At 39.4% G+C, this 15723-nt stretch overlaps 1 protein-coding gene across 7 annotated transcripts in view; it reads left to right on the plus strand.

Moving 5' to 3' along the window:
• The first annotated feature begins 1642 nt into the window (after positions 1 to 1642).
• LOC121319497 (non-muscle caldesmon-like) overlaps positions 1643 to 15723 on the plus strand; it is a 65834-nt gene continuing 51753 nt past the window's right edge. For 5 of the 7 annotated variants that reach the window (XM_041256966.1, XM_041256969.1, XM_041256972.1 and 2 more), the window contains exon 1: positions 1643 to 1840. The gene's annotated coding sequence lies outside the window, so the exon portion shown is untranslated. The remainder of the gene's footprint in view (positions 1841 to 15723) is intronic. The other 2 variants (XM_041256971.1, XM_041256970.1) reach the window with 2 other exon arrangements.

The following is a 15723-nucleotide window of genomic DNA, read 5'->3' on the forward strand; positions in this document are numbered from 1 at the left end:
ACCAATGTTGTTGTTTAAGTTATATTGTATTCAAAAACCTTTTTGAATACAAGGCAAATACTGAACTGTTCTGAAAAACCTGTTCTGAACTGTAACCCTAGTGGGGATATTCGTTGACTGTTCTACCCAACTCAGACCTGCTCACTAAATATCTTTGTATCCCTGAATAGATCATTGTCTGCTCTTTAGCTATATCCAAATTACCTTAACAAGCAAACCTTCCTACAAAATGCAACGGTACCCCAGAACGCATCTCTAATGAACGAGTAAAGACTGGCAGCCGCTGAAGCGAGTCGAAGTGTGCAGGTGTTCTTTATTTACTCAAGAAAGTGGGAAGCTAACGAACAAAACACAAAAGAAGATTCGCTCCATCCCTCCATAAGCTGCAATATTCTCTCATGTCGAGACTTGTCCCAGGGATCATTTTATGAAGGACTTGGTGGACAACTGGGCTACTGTTCAACTACAAACCTGCATCCCAGAGGATGAGGCATGCAGAGGTATATATTATACAGGCCTAGTGAAATACTGAGCTGTGTGTGTATACTGTATAGATAACAATGTTAAGGGCTACTCTAAATGCAGTTCAATTCAATGATTTAAATATATAATAATAATAATAATAATAATAATATAATAATAATAATAATAATAATAATAATAATAATAAGTATTATTATTATTATTATTATTATTATTATAATATAACACCTTCCATAAAGGATTAGCACAAACGGCTTAACAGGGCAAGGAAAGACTTGTTCTGACCTACATAGAATTGTATACAAACTACCAACAACATTAAATATCAAGAAAATAAAAACAACAAAAAATCTAAAAGAATGCCAATCTAAATAAATGTGTTTTAAAGGCGAGATTTACTTGTAAAACTAATAGTAGTAAAAATAGGACTAAAAATAGATTGAACTATTGCCCAAACATCCTTACACCACCAGTCATAATAGTCCTGGAATATATTCTTCAAACACATTTTACACGTGTATCCAGAGTTAAGAATATATTTAAAATGACAATAAGTGCTGATCAAATATAATGTTTCAGGATTATAATTTTGATCCATACAGCAGCTGTTATAAATGAACTGGGCTAACCTGAACAACACGTACTGGTGCTGAGGATACAGCTTGAACAGAAACGTTTGTCTACTTTGGTTTACCATGTATTTCAATTTCTAATCGAGTGTTTAAAGTAAAGTCGTGGAAAATGTATCAACACAAAGTCAGCACAGTTAACTTTTTTCTTTCCTCGACTGCCTTGGGGAGAGGGAGGGAGGGACGGACCGAGGGAAAGAGAAAGGGAGGGATGGAGACTGCGCTGCAGCCCTCCGTCTTCGTTTTTTCCATAAGATTGTTCTGACAGAAGATTTACTTGTAGAGGCCGTGAAAAGGATAACCAAAAAAGGGCATTTTGCAAGAACGTTTGGCAGCACACTCCAATTTTTAGAACTTTTCAGGTCTCCCCCCCCCCCCCTCTCTTTCTCTCTCAACTCACTCAACCCCGCCCACGCCGCCCGAGCGAAACCGAACCCACCTTCGAGGAAGGGCTGCAATTGGCTACTATTAGATTATTATAATAGGCCACGGACAATGCATACATTGGCTGCTGATTGTTAACATAGGGGAGATGGAGTTTATTGAGAGAAGGAGGGGCTAAGGCAGGCTCTTGGTTTAATTGAATATGAGAAGGGCTGACTCTCTTAAAGACCGCTGCTTGTCTTAGTATTCGGACGTGTTGATTTTTCTGTTCTGGTCCTTTGGTCGCTGCTTACAAAATAATATAACAAAGTAAAATCGGTTTTGAAGTCGTCGGCAGTTCACAGGTAAGAATAACTAATGTCCTAACTGGTTCATTCTGCAGACCTTTACAATTGTTTTTTTGTTTGTTTTTATTTCCACTTGGGGTGTGGTGAGTAGCAATTTGGGGAAATTGGCTGAATTTTTGTTTTTGTGAACTTTGGCAGTAGAGTGCATTCTAGAAAAATTGTTTTTGTGCTTGTCTATTAAAAACAAAAATAAATAAATAAATATATAATTTACTTTTTTTAAGGAATGGGGTGTGTTGACTGAGTTTAACGTAGTACATTAGCTGCTGACTGGATAAGTTTACTGCTATACTGTACTGTAGCCGACTGGTTGCTCTTTTCAATATAACGGTCACTTTTCTTGAACGGTGCCTCTGTTAAACTGTTACCTGCTGCAGCTAATTTACACTGCAGTATTTTCATCATTGGGCGTTGGACGTCCGTTGTGCGTGGCGCTGGGGGAGACACTTGCATGAATGCAATGTATTGGATTTAAGGCACTGATTTGTTTCCTGTGTGGTATTTGTCAGCTAGTATATCTCACCTCGATAACGTGAGTACACAATTTTATCCGCTGTGCTTCAGTATTTTGCATTGCTGTGTTCTATGATACACATATAGGAATCTAGCACGTAGTACGTAAACGTGTGGCTCAGATGCTTATCAGACTAATGTTCCCAAGACAGGAAACGGGCTTTTTCTGCGCAGCGGGCGGTCCCGGGCAAGCAGAGGCAAAAGCATAATGCTCAAGAATGACACTAGTTGAGATACGAACTTTTTTGTTTTATCTACCCCACAGTGGAATGCACAGACTGGCGCTGTATATTATTATAGGACGATATGTGATGGGATAGCGGTCTGACGAGTGCTTGTTTTTAATTTCAGAAATGCTTGTTTTATTTTCCATAGAAGCAACGGTGCTGCGTAAGCTACTTATGCATAGCGAGTACGCTAACGCAGACATTCCACAAGTATTAAATATAAATTCATTTACTATAAGGACATTTAGTGATATGTCATTATGTCACACAAGGTTGGTGGCTCCCCGTTATTTGAGTAACTGGACTGGTTTGATGTTTGTGTAGTTCGTCATAACAATGACCACTTTACAAGCCTTCAAATCATTCCCTTATTATAGAGTACCATGGTTTTCAGGTTATATAATTTACCATACCTCTCTGGGCTTTACAGTGCTTGCCTGTAGTTTACCATGCTGTCACTGTGCTGTTTCACACTTTTAAACCACTGGTTGCCTGGTTCATACAATATATTACAAAGTTCTGGCAAATACAAGTCAAGCTGTTGTTTTTACACCAGATATCTATCTAATGGGATGCTGTGAATACAGTACAAGCTGCTAGCAGGCATTTGCATCTTTTTCTTGGGATTGGAATATTTGCTCAGGCTCAGCACTGTAGTTCTTTCTTTTATAATAGGGGTAGTGTGCAATTGTCAACTAAGAACATTCTTGGTGTACAATGTACAATGCAACCAATACTGGAAACCAGCTTTTTAAATGCAGTGCAGTTTATGCTAAACCAAATGGTCTGCAGTGGCAATGCAATCGTTCTGTAACGTACTAACAAGCAGCGGCAGGTACAATGGTACCATAGGGGATATTTGCAGAAATGAAATGATCTATTGCCAAATATACCCTATGGTGGTTCCGTTAAAGGTGAAACAACTTGTCAGACTCTAGTCCTTTTTAATTGAAATAAAATTTTTTGCGGTATAATAGAAAATGATAAAGAAGTCAACTTTTAATGGTGTGCTAAGCCAACGCCTTCTGTGGAATCTGATCTGATAAGAGAACTGGCCAAGGGGGTAAAAATGACTAGAATGCCCTGAATGCATAGGCCTTATAAGGAGCAGCTTGGAGATGGTGATGGGAGACTGGCCTGAGCTGAGGAATGCAGAGCAGCTTCCAGAGTGGGCTCAGGCATCTGGAAGCTAACCCTGCGTTCACAATGAACACAGACGTTGGACACAGTGCCAGGGAGTGTACAGGACCCTCTTTCTGATGGATTTATAGCACTGTGGACAGTAGCTGGGAATATTGACAGCGGTTTTGTTTTGGGGCATGTGGTCTTTTTGACCTGCAGGTTGCACAGTTCTGCATTCCAGTAAAAGGAAGCAAGCCTCTAGTTTTGAAAAGAGATATTCACCCTTTAAGGTACAAGGGACATGTGTATGTGTCCCACAATTTAAAATGATGCTAACTTTCTTATTTTGGCAATGAGGGTCACGGAATAGGGTTTCAAATTGGTGCTGCTTGCATTGCAGCAGCACCAACTGCAGCGGCCTTTGGCAAAACAAAGTTTTATCTAACATTCACCGTTCCAAGCAGGATATCAGTCACATTTGACTTGTACTAAAATATTAATAATAATAGGAACTTATGCTTGTCAAGTGACTTCGCAGATTGGTGATGTATTATGGAGGCATAACCAGTATCCCAGATACTGGTTATGCCTCCCCCCTCTGCCCTGAGACATTTCTTTCAGTGCAGCTATACAAAGCTTTGCTGTTGAGATGGTGAATGATTGTGCAATTTAATGACATTTAATGTTCAATTTATAGCATTCACACATTGTCAAATGGTTTCTGTTAAAGAGAAAAAAAAACATACAATGCGTGAATGCAACTTGACGAACCTAGCGAATCCATTATCTGATTGTTGATCCCAATGGATTTTACATTGCCTTAGTTAAACATTCATTAATCAGTTAGTCAATAGACTGTATTCTGTATGTTCAAAGCAATACATTTAATAGGGAATACAGTATGACATGTGCAGCATACACTCCAAAAAGTTGTGTAACATAACAGGGTAAAGATATTATTATAATTATTGAATGTATCATACTGCCCAGGTATCTGGAGCCCAACTATCTTGACTGTCTGTCTATCTGTTTATCAGACAGGGACCTTCTTTAGTACACATTATTGAGTATAATCTGGGAGTGTATGGAGTCTCTCTGTTTAGCTAGCTGTCTTGAGAACCACTTGTCTTATTGTGATGAAGAACATTGTTTACCTCAAGTTCTGGAGCGTTTTTATAATCCGGGGGTTTCTGGAAGCTGTCTCTGTCTGTCTTTGTATTCTGGATGCTGTCTGTCTGTTTGTCTGTCTGTGTGTCATATCTCTAGCTTTCATTTTAGCATTGTAAAGCCACCCAGTATGTGTTGCTGCTGCACCGGGCCTTACAAATATGCAGTGAAGTTTTCATAGTAATATAAAATGTCATCATTTCCCTGGTGTTTTTTTACATTGAAGCTGACCCCAGAGGACGTCAAGGAGACAATTCTGGTGCTGTGGTGCCAGGCTGATGCCAAGCTAAATGGTTTTAAATTCCTTAAGTGGAAGATCTAGGTGTCAGGCTTCATCAGGGGGATGAATGTAGTTTTTCGACTGGCACTAGGTCCACATATAAGGGTTAGGAATTCAGGGAAACATGGAATTACCTACATTGTGACGCTATAAGGATTAGATCATTAAACATTAGATGTTTAAAATTAACAATGTTTACTGTTTGTTTGTTCCAAATCCCCACATTGCATTCTACACTGAATGTTATTGTTAATATACAATACGTGCCGCTAGTATTAACAGAGACGGGCAATTGATCAGATTACCTGAACCCCTGGAGAGAACCTCAATCACATTGATTCACTGATGATCCTGGAGGAGGGAGGGAGGGAGGGAGTGAGTGAGAAAGAAAGCGCTCCCAATAGAGGAACCCAGCTTTTTAAATGCAGTACAGTTTATGCTACACCAAATGGTCTTCAATGGCAATTCTGCACTAAAACTGCAGTGGCAATGCAATGGTTCTGTAATGCAGTAAGAGGCAGTGGTAGCACAAGGGCAGGTACAATGGGATGAGTTATCCCTCAATGGAACCGTACTACTGTGAGAACATTTTGACATTCCAATCGTATGAACACGTAGATACAATTTGGTAATCAGGGCAAACATTAAATGAGACAGGGACAAAATGTACCAATTACCAACTATACAGCCCATGTGTTCTTCATTCTAGAACTTGCTGTGCTTGTGGTCTTGAATCACCATCCAGACGATTCAGACCTCTATTACGATACGCTATGACATGTAAAGCAAGCATCACCATGCATAGATACACAGTGAACCATTACAGCCCTAGTTAGTTGCACAACCGGCATTATTATTATTGTGAGCATGTGAATCTCCCTACTTGCCAAGTTATAGTTTCCAAAGGCGGTCCTCGCTTTTGAGACACATCAGGGAGATGCAGCTTTTATATAGTATGGAATACAGCTGGAATTTTATTAAACTGCTTGTTCCCAGGGGTCAACAGTTTCTGGTCGTCACTCATGTCAGTTTGCAGCAGCCAATGACTGGAATGAGTTTCAACACAAGTTCAAATGAGAACAGTTCATATCTGAGAATGATTTGAAGTGTAGAGTCGGCTCATTGCTGACTGACATCTGTACCTGATAAGCTGCTGCTGAGTTTTATGTTATATGATTGCCTGTTTTATTTATTTATTTATTTTTTGTACTCCTTATTTTTTGTGTTTGATGTTTGCAGTGGTGGTGTGACCCTCTTGCCAGGTTGTCATTGGAAATGAGGATTTGTTCTCAGTTGACTCATCTGGGCTGCGGGCAAATAAAAATTTCGATTGCTTGAGGAATGCTTCAGTATTTGTCATGAGAAAGATTTGCACAGGATCATGTGCTACCAGTTTCTGTTTAGCCCAGCACAGTTGTTAAACATAATTCCTTCAGCAAATGGATTACATCTGGGCAGTTGCATGTTTTTATTTATTTATTTATTTATTTATTTATTTATTTATTTTTGCACTACCAGTCTCGCACAGCAGATCGCTAGCTTGGGTTCGCGTGAGCTGAACACATGAGAGGAATACAAAAGCACATGGCTGTGGTTTAACTGCTGATTTTATTGTGCAAGTCAAATAAATACCGGGGCTTATTATCTTTCTACTTCCTTTCATTTGAGCTCTTCTGTCCTTCTTTCATCCCCTTGTTAAGGGTTGCACGTTTTTATGCATGATAAATATTTCCAGCCATATGGCAGATATTCATTTACTTGCAAGTCACCTTGAAATCATTAACAGCCTAATCTTGATGTTGAAATTTCATGTAGTTTGTATAAAGATTGCTTTTAACAAATGTCTTATGAGAGGGAAAAGAATTAATCACTCAAGACAATCACCGGTGTCCAGTAGGTATTAGACTGCCTGTACTTTTACAGATGCTTTATCCTGTACAGGAGAGACTATCACTAGGATTACATTTTAATTGTGGTGCTGCTTTATTTACTGTGTTTTTTAAACCGTACAAAATAAAACAAACAAAAGGTTGATATATCTAGTGCCGTGTTAGTGTTGCACGCAATCATGACATCTTTGTTGTAAAGATGACCACATCAAACTCCAGACCACTCTGCAGCCTTTTCAGTGACCGACTCCCAGCACACGGTCCCCTCCAGACACCCAGCATTATAACAATGATTTTCAGTTGAAATGAGGAGCTTGTTTTTGCAGCTCACGCCATCAACCCTTGTTTATTTTATTTTAGCGTTCAGCTATCTAATCAAAAGCATGCCCATAACCTCCGAGGCTGCAACGTGCTTCAGGAATGTATTACCAGCAGCACTGGAATGCTCCTGGGCTTTTTCTCTCCCGGCTTGGAGTCTCGATCTACGGGTCAGAGTAATTAAATTTGCTGATCAAAAGCCTAAAATGGTTGGAAGTTTTTCTGTTTAACTCCCACGCCCTCCCCTGACTGGATTGTTACAGTTCTACACTGGCCTCCTAGTTGTGAAGCCAGCTGTCCAGTTGTGATGAAACAATCTTTAGAACGAGCTATTGCTAGTTATCACAGATTTCATGGTTTCCATGGATTTTACCCATTGCAGTATAATACCTATTTGTAGAGCGTGCCACGCTGTGAAATAAGCCATTTTTACAGTGAAAAACACTCTGCCCTAACTATTACACATATCAGAATGTGGGTCTGTGGTGGACACGTCTGTCTGTACATGGACATGAAACAGATTGATCTAATTGATTGTCCCTCAAGTTATAATAAAAGCACCTATACATAATAGGGAAGTAACGAACGTGATACATGACCAAAGGGTTTTATTTTTAAGGTTCGGGCCCTTTTTTAATAATCCAGCAGTGGAATAGTGCCAACTGTGAACTCAATCCAAACCCTCCTTCACAGACACAAAGCAGGGCCGTGCCATCCCCATAACTCACAGGGAGAACTCCTCACCTTGTAAAGCATTGTAACGGTCAGAAAAAAAAAGATGTTTGGCAATACCACAGTGCTCTGTCATTTTGAAGGCTGGAAGAAATCCATTTTCTGGAATGGTTATCATCATTGACACATTTCACACACCTGCATTGACTGCTCGAGTTGAACACAGTTCAGAAGCAGCTGCACTTAGTCACGTGAGTTTCCTGTATGTGGATTCAGTGGTGGATCTCCCTTCTCATCCCATTCCTTGAGTTTTAGACAGTCTTACACCTGGAACTGAGAATGAGGGAGTGCTTTTATGTGATTGGCGCTGCTCGGATAAGGGAATACAGAACTGACATTTTATTAAAGGCTCTTGACTTCTTCTGATGCAGGTAGAAATTCCTGTTCACTCCATCAAAGAATGAAAGCAAATGAATGAAACTTTCAAACAATTGTTTGAGAGAGTAAGTCAAAGCTGGCTAGTTGCCTTGTAAAAAGCCTGAACACCGCAAATAAAAGGTTTAATCAAAAACTAATGTAAAATATGTTTAGATCACTGAAACTAAAAAAACCTGACTACACACTGCCAAAGAAATTGAAAAAATAACTAAATATAACACACGTGGGTCTATTCAATTCATCTCAATACCTCCATCCTTAATGTATTGAAGGGTTATACTATACTGCCATCAGTTTTCTGAATCGGACTGCTGAAGAAAAGCTTCCCAGATCAGGCATTGCAGTTCCCTTCTTCTTATCATCTGCTCCATAACCCTGTCTCCGTATAACTCCCGTAGCTACGCAACATCTCACAAGATCACAATCTTACATGAAATTAAAATGTAAATTAATTTGGAAGAAAGAGATCAGACTTCTAGTAGGGGGTTGGACATAACATTATTCAGCAGGTTTCATTCGACTTCATGAAGCAAAATGTTACTTCTATAGGGTAATGCAAACTGAGCTGGCCACAGCTGAGCTCCATCAGTGGTACAGTTAAACTGAACACTGTTATATGAGGAGGAGGTTAAATGTCAACAAAACTTGCAAAGAAAATGTACAAAATGAAAGTTACTGGTTGCATAAATATTCAGCCCCTTAAGTCAGTACTTGGTAGAAGCACCTTTTGCAGCAATTACTGCTATGAGTCTTTTTGGATAGGTCTCTACTAGCTTTGCACAATAGGATGGTGAAATTTTTGTATATACAGTATAATCGTAAATCTCCAAACTACTCGCTTCTAAATCTTTTGTAGTCATTTTTGTATTACTTTAGTATAAATACATGTTAATTTGGATTCATATGTTGTTTTTTTCTGACTTTATGTGAACAAAAAGACACACATTTGCCCGTTCGCCCATTGGAAATAGTGATATTTTGAAATATCACTGCCCTGGTCACAAAAGCAAAGTTTGTGGTGAATAATAGCCATTTTCTATACTTTTGAGGCATAAGCAATTAGGAAATAACACTTACTACCCAGGAACAAAAAAAAAATAATAATAATTTGTTACACGGTATAATCAGAACCTTTTGAAATTTTCTTGTACCCTTCTCCTGCTCTGTGCCTCTCTACCACTTTATCCCTCACTTGTTTTGAAAGCTCCTTGGTCTTCGTGGTTGCTTTGTTGGATCACTATGTGGGTTGCATCTTAAGTCTTTATATACCTGAGGGAAATTATCTACAAGATAAGCCACTTTAAGTACACACAGGCTGAAACCATTTCACTAATTTTGTGACTTTTCAAACAAATCATTTGCACCTGAGCTGATTTATGCAACAGAGAAAAACAGATTAATCTCAGTAACTCTTGCTGATTTATATTCTATATGAATTTTTTAACTTTATCATTGTGGAGTAGTTTGTGTAGATTCTACATGGAAAGTCTAATTTTGAAAGCGTTGTGAAGTACGCTCAGGTGCCAACAAAAAATGAAAACTTTGCAGGGGGTGAATACTTCTGCAAACCACTATATGTAGTTTGAGAAAAGGATATATCCTTTTCTCAAAGAGATCTACAATCATCCTGTAGAAAAAAAAAAACAATGTCTTTTCTGTTTGCTTTTGTACCACAGTGGAGGTAAAATAAACGTCCCTGCAGCTTGCTGATTTACAAGGCAGTGGGTTTGAGTGAGCATGGGGCTCTTTGTTCAGTGTAGTGTTCATGACCCTGATGTAAAGGTATTAATCCCGTTCCACTTCGACCCTGGAGGACTGAGCCACTCTCCTTGTTCATGCACTTACTAACCAGCTCATGTTTTTCTTTGCATGCATAGTCGATTTAAATCCTTCATACTGTACAGGCTTGCATGGTGAAAGACTGGTACTGCTGTCAAATAAAATACTGTAGACCATCACAGTTACGAACCCCTTGGGAATGGAGGCTGTTCTTCTTAAGTCAGAAATGTCTGTAACTCTGAAAATTTGTTTCAGTGGTTTTGATAAATGTGCAACTATCTACACCCTCAATCTGGTGAATGATACAAAGATACAGCACAGTGATAGTGTTATGGGTTGAAAGGCTTTAAAAGGGTACTGTAAATGGAAAAAGACTAAAATTACTATTGTAGTAAAAAACACAGATTTTAATGTCCAGGAAAGCATGGGTTAACGTAGTTCTTGTTTTTATTTTATTTTAAACAAAATGCATTCATGCAGCTTGCTCAGTCACTCTGCCTCCTTTTGGTTTGAAAAAAAAAAAACCTGTGCTTTGTTTAAAATTAAAATGTTCCTAGTAAAATTTGCCCATACTTGATTTGAACTCTGCCTTCCTCTGTCTGGAAACATTTGTTGGTCCAGTAATTTTGCCACTTTCGTGACCAGCACGCTGTTTATTAGAGTGCTTATCTGGTATCTTTGAGTGATTGCATAATTCTAGTTGAAAGTGGGGTGTTCGGAAGAGCTGTCAGCTCTTGGGTTTGGTGAATTCATAAACCTCATAGTGAGTCATTCAATCAGGGGAGCAGTCTGGCTGTGCCAAGTTGTTGATCTTCGCTGCAGATTACAGGGAGTGCTGCATTAGCTTAGGCACAGGTGAGAGAGTCAAAGTCATCAAGGACTGTTACATCTCAATGCACTACACTGACCCCCATACTACCTGGTGATCAGACGCAGACACTTACAGGGCTAACCTTTGACCTCTAGAGGATGGGAACTCTGTGACTGCCACTTCAGGGCACCAAGGAGTAGAGGTGTGGTCATGTGATCGGAGCACACCTTGACCTGGGTGAAGGAGCTTGTAACTGGACAATCAGACCCCTAATAAAAAGTGCTTTGATCAGTTTTCTTCACTACCGTTTAGTTGGTAGCAGCCTGTGTAAGTGACACAGGCCAGCGGTCCATCGGTTAATAGAGGAGATTCTATCTTACAGGATCGGATAGGACAGGTTCGACTGTAGTTCATTTCTTACCTGTTAATTATTATTTTTGTGATCGCTGTCATTCATTTTCCACAGATTTTGGTGTCTAATATAGAACTCTTGAGAAATTTGAACAGCTAACAAAATAATTGTATTCACTACAGTAGGTTTGGAATGTGCAATTTTGAAAGAAACACATGTTATAGCAAACATGTTTTTCCATTTTAAAACAATGGAAATTGTTAAAAGCATCTTACTGGCTGCAAAGCATGCATTCATTAGGGGAAGAAGCTGATTGGTTACTGAAAGGAAAGGAGGCACAAATAGGATGGAGACAGTTTCACACTCCAGATGAAATGAGCCAGGAAGTGCAGGATGGCATCTGAAAGCATGACTTGCAAACACAGACATTTCTTTCAGTGTGGAACCAGATGTCAGGTTTTAAAATGAAAATACATCTTTGCTGAAACATGAGTTTTCTTTCAAAACTGCACATTTGAGACGATGATTAAAGGGCACAAAGTGTAAAATGTATGGGACTATTGTGTTAGCTACAGTCACAGAGTGTAATCACGGGACACTGCCCCTTTAACTAACGGCCCTGTAGTTTGACTCTGGAGGTGGTTTAGTTTTGATGCGATTCATGGCCGCATGGATTGAATCAGTTTCAATAGCTGGGGAGCGAGCGTTCTCAATCTAGTCTTTATTAGAAACTTTCCTTGTTCCAGATCATACAGATCCTTCACTAAACAGTGTAAGTGTCCACACACCAGGTTTCTGTCTCCAACGCTGTACTGCTGTCTGATTTAATGAAACACAGTGGGCTTTATTCTCAAAGCTACAGCTCTGGACAAAGGTTTTGCATCGCCTAGAATTTTAGGATTGAGACATCATGTAATTAAAGAAACTACAAAATGATATCGCAAAAGTCTACTGGAAGCCATAAAAGTAGTACAGTATTTTATTTTTCAATTTTTGCCAATTTTTATATGGAAAATTACAAAGCATATGTAATTCAACATGGCAACCGTAACGTTATTCAGCAGGTTTAATTCGGCTTTATGAAATAAAGTGAAACTGCTGTGTTGAGGTTAGTGCTTACCAGGGCTTTCAACACATTCTGCTTTCCTCTTTTTAGCTTAAGCACCCTTATAAAAGCTTCCCATAGTAAAAGCACAGCAAAGTGGAATAAAGCAATCATAGAGTGAAACAAAGAGAGGCATGGTAAAGCATAGGCAAGCATTGCAAAGTACAGAGAAGTATGGTAAAGCAAAAGGTAATCATTGTAAAGCACAGAGAGGTATGGTAAAGCATAGGGAAGCACTCCAAAACAGTTAGGTTTTTTGTTTTTTTGTTTCTTTGTATTATTAAAAATAGCGCGTCAGCACTTTGAAAACTTGAGTTCTTTGTGCTGGGCTATTTTTAAAGGGGAAACGAACCACGGAGAGGAAGCTCCGGTTTACACATGTTAATTAATATGGCAAACCAAGGTAAACTATGGTAAATGCATAATATAACCATGGGAAAGGCATGGTAAAACTGCAAAAATGCATGGAAAAATACAGTGGTAAACTTTTACAAGGGCAATCACTGGTCCCCATTTCATTGGGAAGACAATCGTTTGGTTCTTGGGATACCATTTTTTTTTTTTCTTCCCCCAAAGAAAGTAGTACAGATTATTATACTGGTATTCCTGGGTCCTGTTTTTCTAACATAGCTGCAATTCCAAAGCAATCACCCTGCTGCTCCCCATCCTCCCTTCAATACACAGCCCAGCAACCAGCCTTCAATACACAGCTCAAACGAGGCAGCACTTCCCTCGGCCCAGCAACCAACCTTCAGTACACAGCTCAAACGAGACCGCACTTCCCTCGGCCCAGCAACCAGCCTTCAATACACAGCCCAGACGAGGCAGCACTTCCCTTGACCCAGCAACCAGCCTTCTGGATGTCTTCCACTATGTGCAATTAGCATCTTTCCATCTCAGCTGTTTATCAGCCGGCTGAAAGTGTTGTGGAGAAGTCAGACACCGGACTCTACAGCACTCCCCTACATAGGCGTTCCCTGATCAGAAACAAATGGGGAAATTACCTTGTTTATAAAGTGGAAAAAAGTAATCTATTCCTGGAATACTTCTTGGATATTATTCAAATATGCCACAAAGTTCTCAATCGGTATATATGTACCCAGCCCTCTAATGGAAGCCATGCCTGCATGTTGACTGCTCGGGACCTGCAGGAGTTTCTGCTCTGTGCCTATATAAGGCAACAGAGGAAATGAAAGGGAGGCTGCAGGGATGTGGCACAGCAGCACTAATAGAAAGCTGTGTGGTCCAGTGGTTAAAGAAACTGGCTTTTAACCAGGAGGTCCCTGGTTCAAATCCTGGCTCACTCACTGACTCACTTTGTGATCCTGAGCAAATCACTGAACCTCCTTGTGCTCTGTCTTTCAGGTGAGACGTTGTAAGTGATTCTGCAGCTTATCACACCATAGTTACACCATAGTCTCCTTGGAGAAAGGATCTGCTAAAATAGAATGCAGCACAGTAGCATCTGTCAGAAAATGTATCAGATTGTCTCATCAACTCATCCCTGTAGCCATCAGTTAGATGTTGGTCAAGAGAGAGTGTGAGTCATGGCAAAGCAGTGTGGGTTATTACTAACAAGAGGCAAAATTGTTACAAAGTCAAACGTAGGCAGATGCTTTTGACCTTGCTCAGGTTTGGAGTGGAGAAGCCCATCGGATGGCTATGTGGAGTAAATCACACAGAAAAAAGCCTAACAGCACTTTAAAAAACTGTTTACCAGAGTAAATTTCCACGGTTTGTATTTTTCTCATGCTTTTCCCAAGGTTACACCATGCATGTTTTTGTTATATGCTTTACTTTGCTTTTAGTGTGGTTTATTGGGGTCTGTGAGGGATAGGAAAACAAATTATAAATATAAAATAAAGGAAAACTGCTTATTTTTAACAAATGGTAACAATATACAGGCAAACTTCTAGCTGCTTTTGGTAGCAACCCACTAGAGCTACTTCCTCAGCTCCAGCTGCTACAGACTGAACACACAGGCTAGTGGCAGCCTTTTATATACACCTGCCTCAGTTAAAACACATTTAATCATTGATATACACACATTTAAGAAATATTTAACAAAATTGGCTCATCTAAGCCAGGTCTTTGTTCCAACCCTGTTTGAAATTGTTTAATTGAACCAATTAAACCTCCACCCAGACTCTGATGTAGTTCATTGTATAATTGCACTTGTTAAACCTGGAGTGGAACAGCCCTCCAGGAGTGGAATTGGACACCCCTGCCAAAAATGAGGAAGTAAATAATCATTGTACTGCTGTTGATGTGGTTAAATTTGGCAAAACCATTACCGGTACAACATAAGTAACAACACAAAATGCTTTCAAATAAATAACCACTGTTTCCAAGTAATGTCGAGGTGCAGTGAGTTTCTTTAGTGCTCATAACTGAGGTTTGTCAGGACCTGTCAGTGTTGTTGTGGGTAAATATTTCCTTGTTTTCTTGATCTCTCACACTGTTTCTTTTGCCAAGTCAGTCGGGTTTCAAAAGCTGCATCTTCCAGAAGTTCCAGGCAGGAAGTGACATCAGAGTTAGGGCTAGGAATTTCAGATAAAAACATGTTTGAGTACCCATGTAGTCTAAGGCTAGACTTTTGACAGGCAGAGTTAAAATTGTGTTTTATCACAAGTGCAGTACACCCTTGCTGTAACGGCCTTCGTTATAACGAACCTGGCCCCTGGACTCCAAATAAGAAAAAAAAAAAGATAATATAAACAGTGTCAACATCCTGGTCTGTATGCGCAGGATGCCACCTCCGCAGTGAAGTCAACTCTTGTCTTAATAAAAAGCGCGCACTTTGTAACTGTGCCTCCAAAACGAAAATAATTTTTATGTTGCAACAAAGCTGGAAACTTTATTGATTGTTTGAATTTGGCTTGTTCAGCAACATGCAGCAAAGCAAAATTGATTAAAGAAAAAACAACAACAACCAAAAAAACTTGAGGATCTGATGAACTTTTGATGCCGGGTTGATTTGGAATGAAAGTTCAGTTTGGGATTCTTGCGTGTTGGAATAAGATTTGGTGCACTTTGAAACGATTCAGTTCAGATTGATTTTGAATAAAAGTTCAGCTTCAATTCAGGATTTTTGCTTTTTGTACAACGTTTTAATTCTTTAACAAATAGTATAAAGCAAAGACAGAATACTGTTTGCATGAGACGAACAGTAGGTGACATCCTGAACCCTCTCATTTCATGATTAGT

This window comes from Polyodon spathula, chromosome 8 (genome assembly GCF_017654505.1).
Source record: "Polyodon spathula isolate WHYD16114869_AA chromosome 8, ASM1765450v1, whole genome shotgun sequence".
Classification (NCBI taxonomy): Eukaryota; Metazoa; Chordata; class Actinopteri; order Acipenseriformes; family Polyodontidae; genus Polyodon; species Polyodon spathula.